The following is a 14,579-nucleotide window of genomic DNA, read 5'->3' as shown; positions in this document are numbered from 1 at the left end:
ATGTTATATTAGAAATAGTTCTGGAGTATTTCATTCCTTTTAGGTCATAGCAGATCTGAATTTATGACAGTGTGAGCTGGTATTTCCTGGGATATCTGCTCTGCTATTAGAATTTTGTTTGGGGTTAGCTTTACCCGAGATTGAGAAGCAAATGAACTTTCTTTTCATAAATCTACTATTCATTCTTCAAGTGTTAATCTGTCAACCTTAACATATCCTCAGTTAGTAATCTTTGTGAAGTTTTGGGGAGTTTAGTGACCAGCAGATCTAAGAGTGTAAAAACTCAATGCAAACCATAGCTATCATCTCTTTGATGTTTCAACAGAGATTTGTGAGCAAGCAGCAGTGGCAAAGAGAATTACCTTCCCCATGTGTTGGCCAGTATGCCTAACCTCCAAAGTCCTGGTTCTATTACCATGGCTGGCAGAGACACAGTGAAGACTATTGTAGTTCACAGATGGACATGAGAACCAGAGGGTGGAAGAGACGGGGGCGGAGGGGGGGGGAGGAGTACAGAAATAGAGGACACAGAAGCAGAGACAAAGACAGAAAATGACCAGATAGAGAGACAGAAAGAGAGAAAGAGAGAGGACACACAGTCAGAACTGGAACTGTCTGTGAGATAAGCAGAAAAGATATTAGCCATTAATTATGCTCATGGCCCTTAGCACATTGTCCATCACCTAGAATTTTCTCGAAGTGAAGCCTAGAGCAAGATAAGAAGAACCCTACTGATCCTTTTTCTTAGCTGTCAAGGAAGGTGATGATTGTTTACATACTAAGATGTTGAGTAATCTCAGTACTCTGCGTTTAAATATGGTGATGTGATTTCAAGTACACTAACAAACTTGTGCTGAAATGTCTGAAATATTGGAAAGAAAATAATTTTTTTTGAAAAATACATTCACTTCGATTGAAAATAAAATCCAGTTCTGGATGTTTTATCATTTAGTCACCTGTGATCATTTCTGATTTTCAACCGGCAGCCAGGGTATTCCACTTCCATTAACTTGTCACCGAGAGAACGACTTCTGCAAATATTGTGGCAAACTGTGTGTATTTGCACGTTTGCTGTGTCTTTGCACATGGGCAAATAGGGTTTGGAAAAGAGAAAAAGAACATTTTGTCATTTTTTCCCTCTATCGTTTGTTTGCATAGGAAAAAAAAAATGAAATATGTAAGACTGACCTCCCTGAAAGTCTGAAATTGTCTCCCTGGAAATTACCTTTGCATTTTAAATAGTTGCTTATGCCTTGGTGACTTAACTTTTCTTCAGCTCAGAAAAAAAAAAATGTTGAAATGTAAAAAAACTAGAGCTTGGTTTATGAAATTCAGAAAATTTTACTTAAAAACAGTATTTTAGAGTTAATTCAATAATTTGAAAAAGTTAATTCAATAATTTGAAAAAATTAGAGTTAATTCAATAATTTGAATTGAGGTCTGACTTTCCTTTTTGTTCTGTTTTTAGAAGTATGTCTACCATTTGTCATTCTTTGTTTATAAGCAAATTCGGTATCTTTAATAAACTACGAATTTATCCAACCACAAAGTTAACTTTGCGCTGATTAAGATCATTCTGGTGTCACAAGTTTATGGAAATTTTAAAATTGAAGAATTATACTGTCAAACTCCATAGGGCTTCTAGATCAACAGAAAGGTGACATGTTTTCAGATAGCTAATTGGGTCAATTTGGATAATGTACATCTCTATATCAAGTAATTTGGCCAAGGGATTAGAAACGTCAATGAATATGCAGTTCTGGATCTATGGGTAGAATTAATAAACCCATATACTATGGAATAAAGTGTTGGAAGAAAGGTTTTAGCAAAGAAAAATGTATTGCTGCTATCAAGATAAGGTACTTGGATACTAGATCGCAGATACAGCAAATATTGTAACAAAGGCATTGCTGCAAATCTTTTTCCTGGCTTATCCATTTATTCTTGCCAAAATCAGCAATATATATATATATTATATATTTATATATTTAATAAATATACATGTATTTATGTATTATTTATATTATATATATTTATATTTATATATTTAATAAATATATGTACATTTATTATATATATATATGTATACATTTATCACATTTCTTTGTTTGCTGTGACATTAGGGTGAGAAATGCTTGCCAGAAATATCACAGCAACAACTTCACCTGTGTCTCTCCCACTTTGATCCAACCTGTCTCCATTTGCCCTAGGAGGAACACGATTCTGAAATACAGTACCAAATACATAAGCAGTCGATGGAAAACCAGCACTGCTGAAGAGGAACCAAAATGAATGAATGGCAAATCTTCTTTTGACATTTCTATCACCTTTCTGCCTTCATTAATTTTCCTCTTCCTCAGCGTGAGATGATACATAGGAATGTCAACAACTTGCCATGTATTTCCATCTCCAAAGATGTGCCTTTTATCAATCTGCTGCTTACAATCCAACTGACTTGAGATCTACATCCCAAGAAATGGATAATTTATCATAAAAATGAAGAAGGGAAATAATTCAAAGACTTCAGGTCCAGTGATTAAGGACAGTGCTCATTTAAATGTCTTCAAATGGTTTCTGTTGACCAAAAACTAATGTTCTAACAGTTTTAATTTTGAAGACAAGCTTTGGAATAAAGTGGCAATCCATTGACAAAACATAGCTGAGTATCTTGAGCAAAAATTTAAACTTTGGTTTTATAAAAGAAAGGTCAAGGAAGTAGTTAAATTAGGCAATTATTTTTTACTGATTAATTGGTTATTAACTCTTTCTTTTTCAATTCTTGGGTACCCTACCCTCTGAATCTGCAAAAATTTTCTACTTTTTATGTCCTTTCTTATGACAAATAGCATGTGACCTCTAATTCTGTGGCCTGGCTCCCAGCTGGATGATAGATGAATAGGTTTCTATCCATATGAATAATGTCGAGAGAGAACAAGATTCCAGAGAAAGTTGGTGAAATCGAATGAGAGTGGTAGATCAGAGATAAATGAGGTAAAGAATGGGAAAACAGTAGAAATAATCAATAAGCCCAAGGCTGATTCTTTGTAAAGAATAATAAAACTGACATACTCCCAGCATGTCCAATCTCAAGCATAAGTGAGCAGACGCAGTTAAAGAATTCTTTGAACAAATGGGATTGAAACACAGACAACATTTGAAGCACATTTACTCCAGTAAGTTTTACAATGCCATCAAACTGTTTACTTTTCTAACAGCACAAGTGACCAATATTGACTCCACTCATAGAGTGACCAACTGTGTGGATGGCATGACACTGAGGAAGTTCCAAGAGTGTGGAAGCATCAGTATTAAAAGTGGGAACATTGAAGAGGAAACCAAAGATGAACTGCTCACCCCAACTCCCAAGGAACAGGAAAATTGTATGCATCAATTTTATCTGTTTAAATAAATGAATAGTCTAGAAAACTCACACACTTCACCAAGTGTATCAGGTCCGAGAGTATTTTATAACTGAATTTACCAGACCTTCAGAGAAGAGTTACTATTAATTTGATAGAACCGTTTTAAGAAAACAGGAAAATTAGGGAATTCTGTTTAACTCCTTTTTAAAAAATGTTTGTTTGTTTGTTTGTTTGTTTGTTTGTTTAGAGAGGGAGAGCACACGTGTGCACAAACTGGAGAGAGGCAGAGCGAGGGAGAGAGAGAGAATCCCAAGCAGACTCTGTGCTGTCAGCACAGAGCCTGATGTGGAGCCTGATCTCACAAACTTCGAGATCCTGAGTAGAAATCAAGAGTCGGACGCTGAACCAACTGAGCCACCCAGGTGCTCCTGTTTAACTTATTTTTCAAATACCTAGCGGAATATGTATAACAAACCTGGAAAATGAGAGTATAAGCAATCATCAATTAGATCAATTTCACTGTGAACATAAACACAAAATTCCTAATGATGTATGAGCTTGCTGAAGCCATAATGTATATGAAATATGTTATAACCATATAAGAAGAATTCCAAATGTGCAAAACTTACATCAGACATTGTATCAATATTACCTACGATGTTAATAGATTAAATGAAAGAAATAAGTGAAAGAAGAAATAAGAGAATGATGAAATAATTCAGCTCTTTTAAAAAAAATTTTTTTAACGTTTATTTATTTTTGAGACAGGGAGAGACAGCATAAATGGGGGAGGGTCAGAGAGAGAGGAAGACACAGAATCTGAAACAGGCTCCAGGCTCTGAGCTGTCAGCACAGAGCCTGACGCGGGGCTCGAACTCACGGACCGCGAGATCATGACCTGAGCTGAAGTCAGATGCTTAACTGACTGAGCCACCCAGGTACCCCGGAATAATTCAGCTCTTAATCAGATCAGCCAATATTTAACAGTCTGACAACAGCAAGCCTTGACCAATGTTGGAAATAACTACTCTTCTATCTTCTCATAGATAAGTTGTAACACTCCTCAGACACAATTTTACAATACCTTCCTTTGACTCAGGAGTTCCATTTCCACACACCCAAGGAGATATGCTTATGAATGTTCAAAGTCTAAGTCTTTATAATTGCAAAATTTGATAACAAAGGATGGATAAAATGTGATGTACTGCTTGTAAGATGCCATGTGATAACTAATATGAGTGTACTATCTGAGTGCAGTTCAACAAGAATAAATCTCATAAACAACTTTTTCCTGAAATGACAGAAAAATATTACTAAGTGATTGAAACTACAGGACAATATTGATGTTAAGGGTAAAAGTAGGCACACCAGTCCTAAGATTTCATGGAGCTATTTGTATGCACACTTCGTAGAAAGGCATGGCCAAAAAGCATCCATACTAATTAGGGTCAGGATATTGATTACCATTAAGGAGATTATGAGGGTTGGGCAGGTATGGGTCAAACGGACTTTAACTCAATTTTCAATGCTTTATGTCTTAGATAAAGTCTGATGCAAATAAGACAAAATGTACCATTACATTTTAATTCTGGGTATTAGATCACTCCAGAATGATGGGCATTGCCTTATTCTATGAATTTTCTGTTTATCAGAAGTCATTCATAACAAAAACTATTTTAAAAAGTTTAAAATCTACATAATAACTCACATGCATCTTTGAAACGAAATAAATTATATACAACCACCATTGAATGTATTATACTTAAAGGTTTCAGGAAATAATTTCCTAATGACTGCCAAACTCTTAGATTTCTCCTGACCTCCATAAAAAAAAATTATCCAACTGCTGCATGATCACCTAAGCCCTAATAACCCCACAAATAATTTTCTTCCCCAAAGAACACTATCATTTTTCACTCCTCCTGATTGGATGTTTTTTCCTCAGTACTTTCAACTCCTCCTTATTCTTTTCCACCCCAGACACCCAGATGTTCCTGAAATACTCTATGTTCTTTGTATGAAATATCTCCAGAACCTCACACCTATCAGTTTCTTTCCATGTCCACTGCCAATAAATGACTCAAGGCCTAAACATTTTGTATGTGAATATTTAATATATATATTTAATGCCTAATATGTGATATATATTCCAATTGATGGTCTTTTAAAGGTAAAGTAAGATTATAATAATTATAAAAATAACACGTATTCATTATAGAGTTCCGAAATTAAGAATATAAGAAGATGCAAAGAAAAAAGTAAACACCCAAATCCTCAAAATACTCCTTGCAGAAAGAGTTTAAGTTTCTATTTGACATAATTATTAATATATTTATCTGTCCCTCTCAGTGTGTGTGTGTGTGTGTGTGTGTGTGTGTGTGTACAGAGAGAGAGGGCTATCTATTTATCATCTATCTACCTACCTATCTATCTATCATCTATCATCAATTTTGCATACCTATCAATATCATATATCTACCCATCTATCTATGAATATTTTCCAAAATAAACCTGCACTATTACAACACTATTTTAGTAATCTATGAGTACTTTTTACTCACTTTTAACAAAAAACATGATCTGTAGCAAAAATCAAGGAGTTGCTAAATTTCAGGGAAAATTTTTTGTTCAGCATTTGGTTTGCTCCCAACAACTGTTTTGTGCCACTGTTAATGAGAGAATTATGAAAATCAGTGAGAATATGGATGCATTATGTGTTTTAGCTACAATTTTATTTGTTTGTTGGTTGGTTTAAGAGCGAGGGACTGGAGAGTGTTACGCTAAGTGAAATAAGTCATACAGAGAAAGACAGATACTGTATGTTTTCACTCTTATGTGGATCCTGAGAAACTTAACAGAAGACCAGAGGGGAGGAAAGGGGGGGGGGGTTAGAGAGAGGGAAGGAGGCAAACCATAAGAGACTCTTAAATACTGAGAACAAACAGGGTTGATGGGGGCTGGGGGAGAAGGGAAAGTGGGTGAAGGGCATTGAGGAGGGCACCTGTTGGGGGGAGCACTGGGTGTTGTATGGAAACCAATTTGACAATAAATTTCATATTAAAAGAGAGAGAGAGAGAGAGAGAGAGAGAGAGAGAGAGAGAGAAGGTGAGAATCTGAAGGAGGTTCCACCAGGGCAGAGCTGGAACCCGACATGGAGTTTGATCCCACAACCATGGGATTATCACCAGAGCCAAAGTCAGATGCTTAACCGACTGAGCCATCCAGTCGCCCCGATTGTTTCACTACAACTTTAAACAACATCTATTCCTTCCTGTTTACCCATTCTTCCATCCCTCAATGAGCCACCCAGGCGCCCCTGTGTCATTGCTGTTGGATAGCATTTCATTAGTTAGAAACTTTTCCCTCTTTGAGTTTGTGCCTATCTGTATTGTGTTTTCCAGATTATATTTTTTAGAATGCTGGTAATTTGTCTCTTCTTACACTGAAGCATTTAATTTATATGTACAGTCTCTCTAGGCCCCTTTGTTGCTGTTAATCTTTGAACGGGAGAGGTCTTTGTTAAATTCTGTGCCTAGGAGTGGGCTGGGGGTAGCCTGAGGCAGGCTGCAGCTCTGAATCAAATCCCTCACCCCCACCTCACCCCTGCCAGAATAGCACTCATTAAATTTGTTATATACTTTAACTTCTGGGCCATACTTTCTAAAGTTTGACCTTCTAGGCGGTTCCTAGCGAAACCCCTTAAGTATGGCAATTTCTGCTGTATTCTCTCTTTACTAAACCTTTTTACTGTAGGGGCAGAGAACCTATGGTGGATAGGTCTGAAGCTGGCTTCAGGCTCTGAGCCATCAGCACAGAGAGGATGGGTTTGTTATCTTATTTTACTCACTGATGGATACCCAACACTTCACACAATAGATACAGTAGGTCCTCAGTAAAATTTTATTGAATGACTATTTAGAGAAAAAAGGTCAAGCAGTGGTAAGTGCCATGCAGATCATTTGAATGGGATGATATGATACTGAATTGGACAGTGCTTGTATATTGTCATTAGTAGAGATCTTTTTGATGAGATAATGTATTGATTGAGATCTCATGACAAGGCTCTCAAAGCATTTATTATTTTAAAGTGAATTTCCCTTAAGATTTTAAGGAAAAATCATGTTTTATAGATAGCCATGCATCCCACCTATAAAGGTCTGCCTTTTATACATTTTACTACTACAGAAAATAAAAATAAGCAATATTGTTTTCAAGCCCTTAAATATAAGAGGACTTTATTTTTTTTTTCTGAAATTTATTGACAAATTGGTTTCCATACAACACCCAGTGCTCATCCCAAAAGGTGCCCTCCTCAATACCCATCACCCACCCTCTCCTCCCTCCCACCCCCCATCAACCCTCAGTTTGTTCTCAGTTTTTAACAGTCTCTTATGCTTTGGCTCTCTCCCATTCTAACCTCTTTTTTTTTTTTTTCCTTCCCCTCCCCCATGGGTTCCTGTTAAGTTTCTCAGGATCCGCATAAGAGTGAAACCATATGGTATCTGTCTTTCTCTGTATGGCTTATTTCACTTAGCATCACACTCTCCAGTTCCATCCACGTTGCTACAAAAGGCCATATTTCATTTAATCTCATTGCCACGTAATATTCCATTGTGTATATAAACCACAATTTCTTTATCCATTCATCAGTTGATGGGCATTTAGGCTCTTTCCATCATTTGGCTATTGTTGAGAGTGCTGCTATGAACATTGGGGTACAAGTGGCCCTATGCATCAGTGCTCCTGTATCCCTTGGATAAATTCCTAGCAGTGCTATTGCTGGGTCATAGGGTAGGTCTATTTTTAATTTTTTGAGGAACCTCCACACTGTTTTCCAGAGCGGCTGCACCAATTTGCATTCCCACCAACAGTGCAAGAGGGTTCCCGTTTCTCCACATCCTCTCCAGCATCTATAGTCTCCTGATTTGTTCATTTTGGCCACTCTGACTGGCGTGAGGTGATACCTGAGTGTGGTTTTGATTTGTATTTCCCTGATAAGGAGCGACGCTAAACATCTTTTCATGTGCCTGTTGGCCATCCGGATGTCTTCTTTGAGAGAAGTGTCTATTCATGTTTTCTGCCCATTTCTTCACTGGGTTATTTGTTTTTTGGGTGTGGAGTTTGGTGAGCTCTTTATAGATTTTGGATACTAGCCCTTTGTCCGATATGTCATTTGCGAATATCTTTTCCCATTCCGTTGGTTGCCTTTTAGTTTTGTTGGTTGTTTCCTTTGCTGTGCAGAAGCTTTTTATCTTCATAAGGTCCCAGTAATTCACTTTTGCTTTTAATTCCCTTGCCTTTGGGGATGTGTCGAGTAAGAGATTGCTACGGCTGAGGTCAGAGAGGTCTTTTCCTGCTTTCTCCTCTAAGGTTTTGATGGTTTCCTGTCTCACATTTAGGTCCTTTATCCATTTTGAGTTTATTTTTGTGAATGGTGTGAGAAAGTGGTCTAGTTTCAACCTTCTGCATGCTGCTGTCCAGTTCTCCCAGCACCATTTGTTAAAGAGGCTGTCTTTTTTCCATTGGATGTTCTTTCCTGCTTTGTCAAAGATGAGTTGGCCATACGTTTGTGGGTCTAGTTCTGGAGTTTCTATTCTATTCCATTGGTCTATGTGTCTGTTTTGGTGCCAATACCATGCTGTCTTGATGATGACAGCTTTGTAGTAGAGGCTAAAGTCTGGGATTGTGATGCCTCCTGCTTTGGTCTTCTTCTTCAAAATTCCTTTGGCTATTCGGGGCCTTTTATGGTTCCATATGTATTTTAGGATTGCTTGTTCTAGTTTCGAGAAGAATGCTGGTGCAATTTTGATTGGGATTGCATTGAATGTGTAGATAGCTTTGGGTAGTATTGACATTTTGACAATATTTATTTTTCCAATCCATGAGCAGGGAATGTCTTTCCATTTCTTTAAATCTTCTTCAATTTCCTTCAGAAGCTTTCTATAGTTTTCAGCATACAGATCCTTTACATCTTTGGTTAGATTTATTCCTAGGTATTTTATGCTTCTTGGTGCAATTGTGAATGGGATCAGTTTCTTTATTTGTCTTTCTGTTGCTTCATTGTTAGTGTATAAGAATGCAACTGATTTCTGTACATTGATTTTGTATCCTGCAACTTTGCTGAATTCCTGTATCAGTTCTAGCAGACTTTTGGTGGAGTCTATCGGATTTTCCATGTATAATATCATGTCATCTGCAAAAAGCGAAAGCTTGACTTCATCTTTGCCAATTTTGATGCCTTTGATTTCCTTTTGTTGTCTGATTGCTGATGCTAGAACTTCCAGCACTATGTTAAACAGCAGCGGTGAGAGTGGGCATCCTTGTCGTGTTCCTGATCTCAGGGAAAAAGCTTTCAGTTTTTCCCCGTTGAGGATGATGTTAGCTGTGGGCTTTTCATAAATGGCTTTTATGATCTTTAAGTATGTTCCTTCTATCCCGACTTTCTCAAGGGTTTTTATTAAGAAAGGGTGCTGGATTTTGTCGAAGGCCTTTTCTGCATCGATTGACAGGATCATATGGTTCTTCTCTCTTTTTTTGTTAATGTGATGTATCACGTTGATTGATTTGCGAATGTTGAACCAGCCCTGCATCCCAGGAATGAATCCCACTTGATCATGGTGAATAATTCTTTTTATATGCCGTTGAATTCGATTTGCTAGTATCTTATTGAGAATTTTTGCATCCATATTCATCAGGGATATTGGCCTGTAGTTCTCTTTTTTTACTGGGTCTCTGTCTGGTTTAGGAATCAAAGTAATACTGGCTTCATAGAAATGAGTCTGGAAGTTTTCCTTCCCTTTCTATTTCTTGGAATAGCTTGAGAAGGATAGGTATTATCTCTGCTTTAAACGTCTGGTAGAACTCCCCTGGGAAGCCATCTGGTCCTGGACTCTTATTTGTTGGGAGATTTTTGATAACCGATTCAATTTCTTCGCTGGTTATGGGTCTGTTCAAGCTTTCTATTTCCTCCTGATTGAGTTTTGGAAGCGTGTGGGTGTTCAGGAATTTGTCCATTTCTTCCAGGTTGTCCAATTTGTTGGCATATAAGTTTTCATAGTATTCCCTGATAATTGTTTGTATCTCTGAGGGATTGGTTGTAATAATTCCATTTTCATTCATGATTTTATCTATTTGGGTCATCTCCCTTTTCTTTTTGAGAAGCCTGGCTAGAGGTTTGTCAATTTTGTTTATTTTTTCAAAAAACCAACTCTTGGTTTCGTTGATCTGCTCTACAGTTTTTTTAGTTTCTATATTGTTTATTTCTGCTCTGATCTTTATTATTTCTCTTCTTCTGCTGGGCTTAGGCTGCCTTTGCTGTTCTGCTTCTAGTTCCTTTAGGTGTGCTGTTAGATTTTGTATTTGGGATTTTTCTTGTTTCTTGAGATAGGCCTGGATTGCAATGTATTTTCCTCTCAGGACTGCCTTTGCTGCGTCCCAAAGCGTTTGGATTGTTGTATTTTCATTTTCGTTTGTTTCCATATATTTTTTAATTTCTTCTCTAATTGCCTGGTTGACCCACTCATTCGTTAGTAGGGTGTTCTTTAACCTCCATGCTTTTGGAGGTTTTCCAGACTTTTTCCTGTGGTTGATTTCAAGCTTCATAGCATTGTGGTCTGAAAGTAAGCATGGTATAATTTCAATTCTTGTAAACTTATGAAGGGCTGTTTTGTGACCCAGTATATGATCTATCTTGGAGAATGTTCCATGTGCACTCGAGAAGAAAGTATATTCTGTTGCTTTGGGATGCAGAGTTCTAAATATATCTGTCAAGTCCATCTGATCCAATGTCTCATTCAGGGCCCTTGTTTCTTTATTGACCGTGTGTCTAGATGATCTATCCATTTCTGTAAGTGGTGTATTAAAGTCCCCTGCAATTACCACATTCTTATCAATAAGGTTGCTTATGTTTATGAGTAATTGTTTTATATATTTGGGGGCTCCGGTATTCGGTGCATAGACATTGATAATTGTTAGCTCTTCCTGATGGATAGACCCTGTAACTATTATATAATGTCCTTCTTCATCTCTTGTTACAGCCTTTAATTTAAAGTCTAGTTTGTCTGATATAAGTATGGCTACTCCAGCTTTCTTTTGGCTTCCAGTCGCATGATAAATAGTTCTCCATCCCCTCACTCTCAATCTAAAGGTGTCCTCAGGTCTAAAATGAGTCTCTTGTAGACAGCAAATCGATGGGTCTTGTTTTTTTATCCATTCTGATACCCTATGTCTTTTGGTTGGCGCATTTAATCCATTTACATTCAGTGTTATTATAGAAAGATACGGGTTTAGAGTCATTGTGATGTCTGTATGTTTTATGCTTGTAGTGATGTCTCTGGGACTTTGTCTCACAGGGTCCCCCTTAGGATCTCTTGTAGGGCTGGTTTAGTGGTGACAAATTCCTTCAGTTTTTGTTTGTTTGGGAAGACCTTTATCTCTCCTTCTATTCTAAATGACAGACTTGCTGGATAAAGGATTCTCGGCTGCATATTTTTTCTGTCTAGCACCCTGAAAATCTCGTGCCAATTCTTTCTGGCCTGCCAAGTTTCAAAAGAGAGATCAGTCACGAGTCTTATAGGTCTCCCTTTATATGTGAGGGCACGTTTACCCCTTGCTGCTTTCAGAATTTTCTCTTTATCCTTGTATTTTGCCAGTTTCACTATGATATGTCGTGCAGAAGATCGATTCAAGTTACGTCTGAAGGGAGTTCTCTGTGCCTCTTGGATTTCAATGCCTTTTTCCTTCCCCAGTTCAGGGAAGTTCTCAGCTATGATTTCTTCAAGTACCCCTTCAGCACCTTTCCCTCTCTCTTCCTCCTCTGGGATACCAATTATGCGTATATTATTTCTTTTTAGTGTATCACTTAATTCTCTAATTTTCCCCTCATACTCCTGGATTTTTTTATCTCTCTTTTTCTCAGCTTCCTCTTTTTCCATAACTTTATCTTCTAGTTCACCTATTCTCTCCTCTGCCTCTTCAAGCCGAGCCGTGGTGGTTTCCATTTTGTTATGCATTTCGTTTAAAGCGTTTTTCAGCTCCTCGTGACTGTTCCTTAGTCCCTTGATCTCTGTAGCAAGAGATTCTCTGCTGTCCTGTATACTGTTTTCAAGCCCAGCGATTAATTTTATGACTATTATTCTAAATTCACTTTCTGTTATGTTATTTAAATCCTTTTTGATCAGCTCATTAGCTGTTGTTATTTCCTGGAGATTGTTCTGAGGGGAGTTCTTCCGCTTGGTCATTTTGGATAGTCCCTGGCGTGGTGAGGACCTGCAGGGCACTTCCCCTGTGCTGTGGTGTATAACTGGAGTTGGTGGGCGGGGCCGCAGTCAGACCTGATGTCTGCCCCCAGCCCACCGCTGGGGCCACAGTCAGACTGGTGTGTGCCTTCTCTTCCCCTCTCCTAGGGGTGGGATTCACTGTGGGGTGGTGTGGCCCGTCTGGGCTACTTGCACACTGCCAGGCTTGTGATGCTGGGGATCTGGCGTATTAGCTGGGGTGGGTAGGCAAGGTGCTCGGGGGCAGGAGGGGCAGGCTTAGATCGCTTCTCCTTAGGTGATCCACTTCAGGAGGGGCCCTGAGGCAGCGGGAGGGAGTCAGATCCGCTGCCGGAGGTTTGGCTCCGCCGAAGCGCAGAGTTGGGTGTTTGCGCGGAGCGAGCAAGTTCCCTGGCAGGAACCGGTTCCCTTTGGGATTTCGGCTGGGGGGTGGGCGGGGGAAATGGCGCTGGCGAGCGCCTTTGTTCCCCACCAAACTGAGCTCTGTTGTCAGGGGGCTCAGCAGCTCTCCCTCCCTTTGTCCTCCAGCCTTCCCGCTTTCCGAGCTGAGCTGTTAACTTATGACCTCCCAGACGCTAAGTCGCGCTTGTTGTGGGAACACAGTCCGCCCGGCCCCTCCGCTTTTGCAAGCCAGACTCGGGGGCTCTGCTTGGCCGGCGAGCCGCCCCTCCGCCCCGGCTCCCTCCCGCCAGTCCGTGGAGCGCGCACCGCCTCGCCGCCCTTCCTACCCTCTTCCGTGGGCCTCTCGTCTGCGTTTGGCTCCGGCGACTCTGTTCTGCTAATCCTCTGGCGGTTTTCTGGGTTATTTAGGCAGGTGTAGATGGAATCTAAGTGATCAGCAGGACGTGCGGTGAGCCCAGCGTCCTCCTAAGCCGCCATCTTGCCGCAACTCCCCCATAAGAGGACTTTAAATGTTTACATTTAGAGAAACTTAAGGAATTTAAGGAACAAGGAAATAGAGCTTTCCTATGTACTACTCAAGGGAGAACTAATGCTGGCAGGATTTGATGTTTTTATTCCCTTCAACGACTTTTTTAAAACTCTTTAATGTAGATGTTTTTACTGCCTATATTTCTATAATTTAACTACATCTTTCTAACTAAGAGCTGCCTTACTCACATTTGTAGTTTCTTTGTTCTTGTCCATAACATTTCTATCGCAAATGCTCATTCTGGAAATTTGTGTCCTGCTTACCATTGAGAGTTCCTTCATATGCAGAGGTCTGATTTTGCATCTAAACTTTTCTGTCAATTGAAAAGTCAAAGGTTGACTTGTCTAGGTAGGATTATAACAAGCATCACACTTATTGTAAAACTAATCTCTTTGGAGGCACATGAGACGACATCATGGCTATGAAAGAGACAAGACCATCTGCTTTATTCGCTGAATTGATGTAACAACCCCAGAAATGTTCTATGGACTCAGTCCTGAAATCCACCAACACCATTATCTTGTTTCTGTTTGGCACAGACACCTTTATGGTTGACATTTAGATAGCATTCTCAAAAACTAGATATAAGTGTCAAATAATTATTTAAACCTATCGTGGATTTAGTTTCCTTAAGTGTTCCTAAATCTTTATTTCAAGTTTGCCATATGTGTGTAATGTTAAAACCCCAGTGACCTAATAGATAAGGCGTGTATATCAAATGTTAATATCCAATGTGCAAATAGTGCCTCTTTGTTACTTTTTTTCTCTCTGTAAACCTACCTGTTTTGAGCTTTGAGAATTTTTCTCTCCAAGGGTGACTGGGTGGCTCAGTCAGTTGAACGGCTGACTTTGGCTCAGGTCATGATCTCACAGTTGGTGAGTTTGAGCCCCGCATAGGGCTCTGTGCTGACAGTGAGGTGTCTGCTTGGGATTCTCTCTCTCTCCTGTCTCTCTCGGTCACTACCCTACTCGTGCTTTCTCTCTCTCTCTCAAAACAAACAAACAAACAAA

This window comes from Prionailurus bengalensis, chromosome D2 (assembly GCF_016509475.1).
Source record: "Prionailurus bengalensis isolate Pbe53 chromosome D2, Fcat_Pben_1.1_paternal_pri, whole genome shotgun sequence".
Taxonomy (NCBI): domain Eukaryota; kingdom Metazoa; phylum Chordata; class Mammalia; order Carnivora; family Felidae; genus Prionailurus; species Prionailurus bengalensis.
This window is presented reverse-complemented; position numbering follows the sequence as displayed.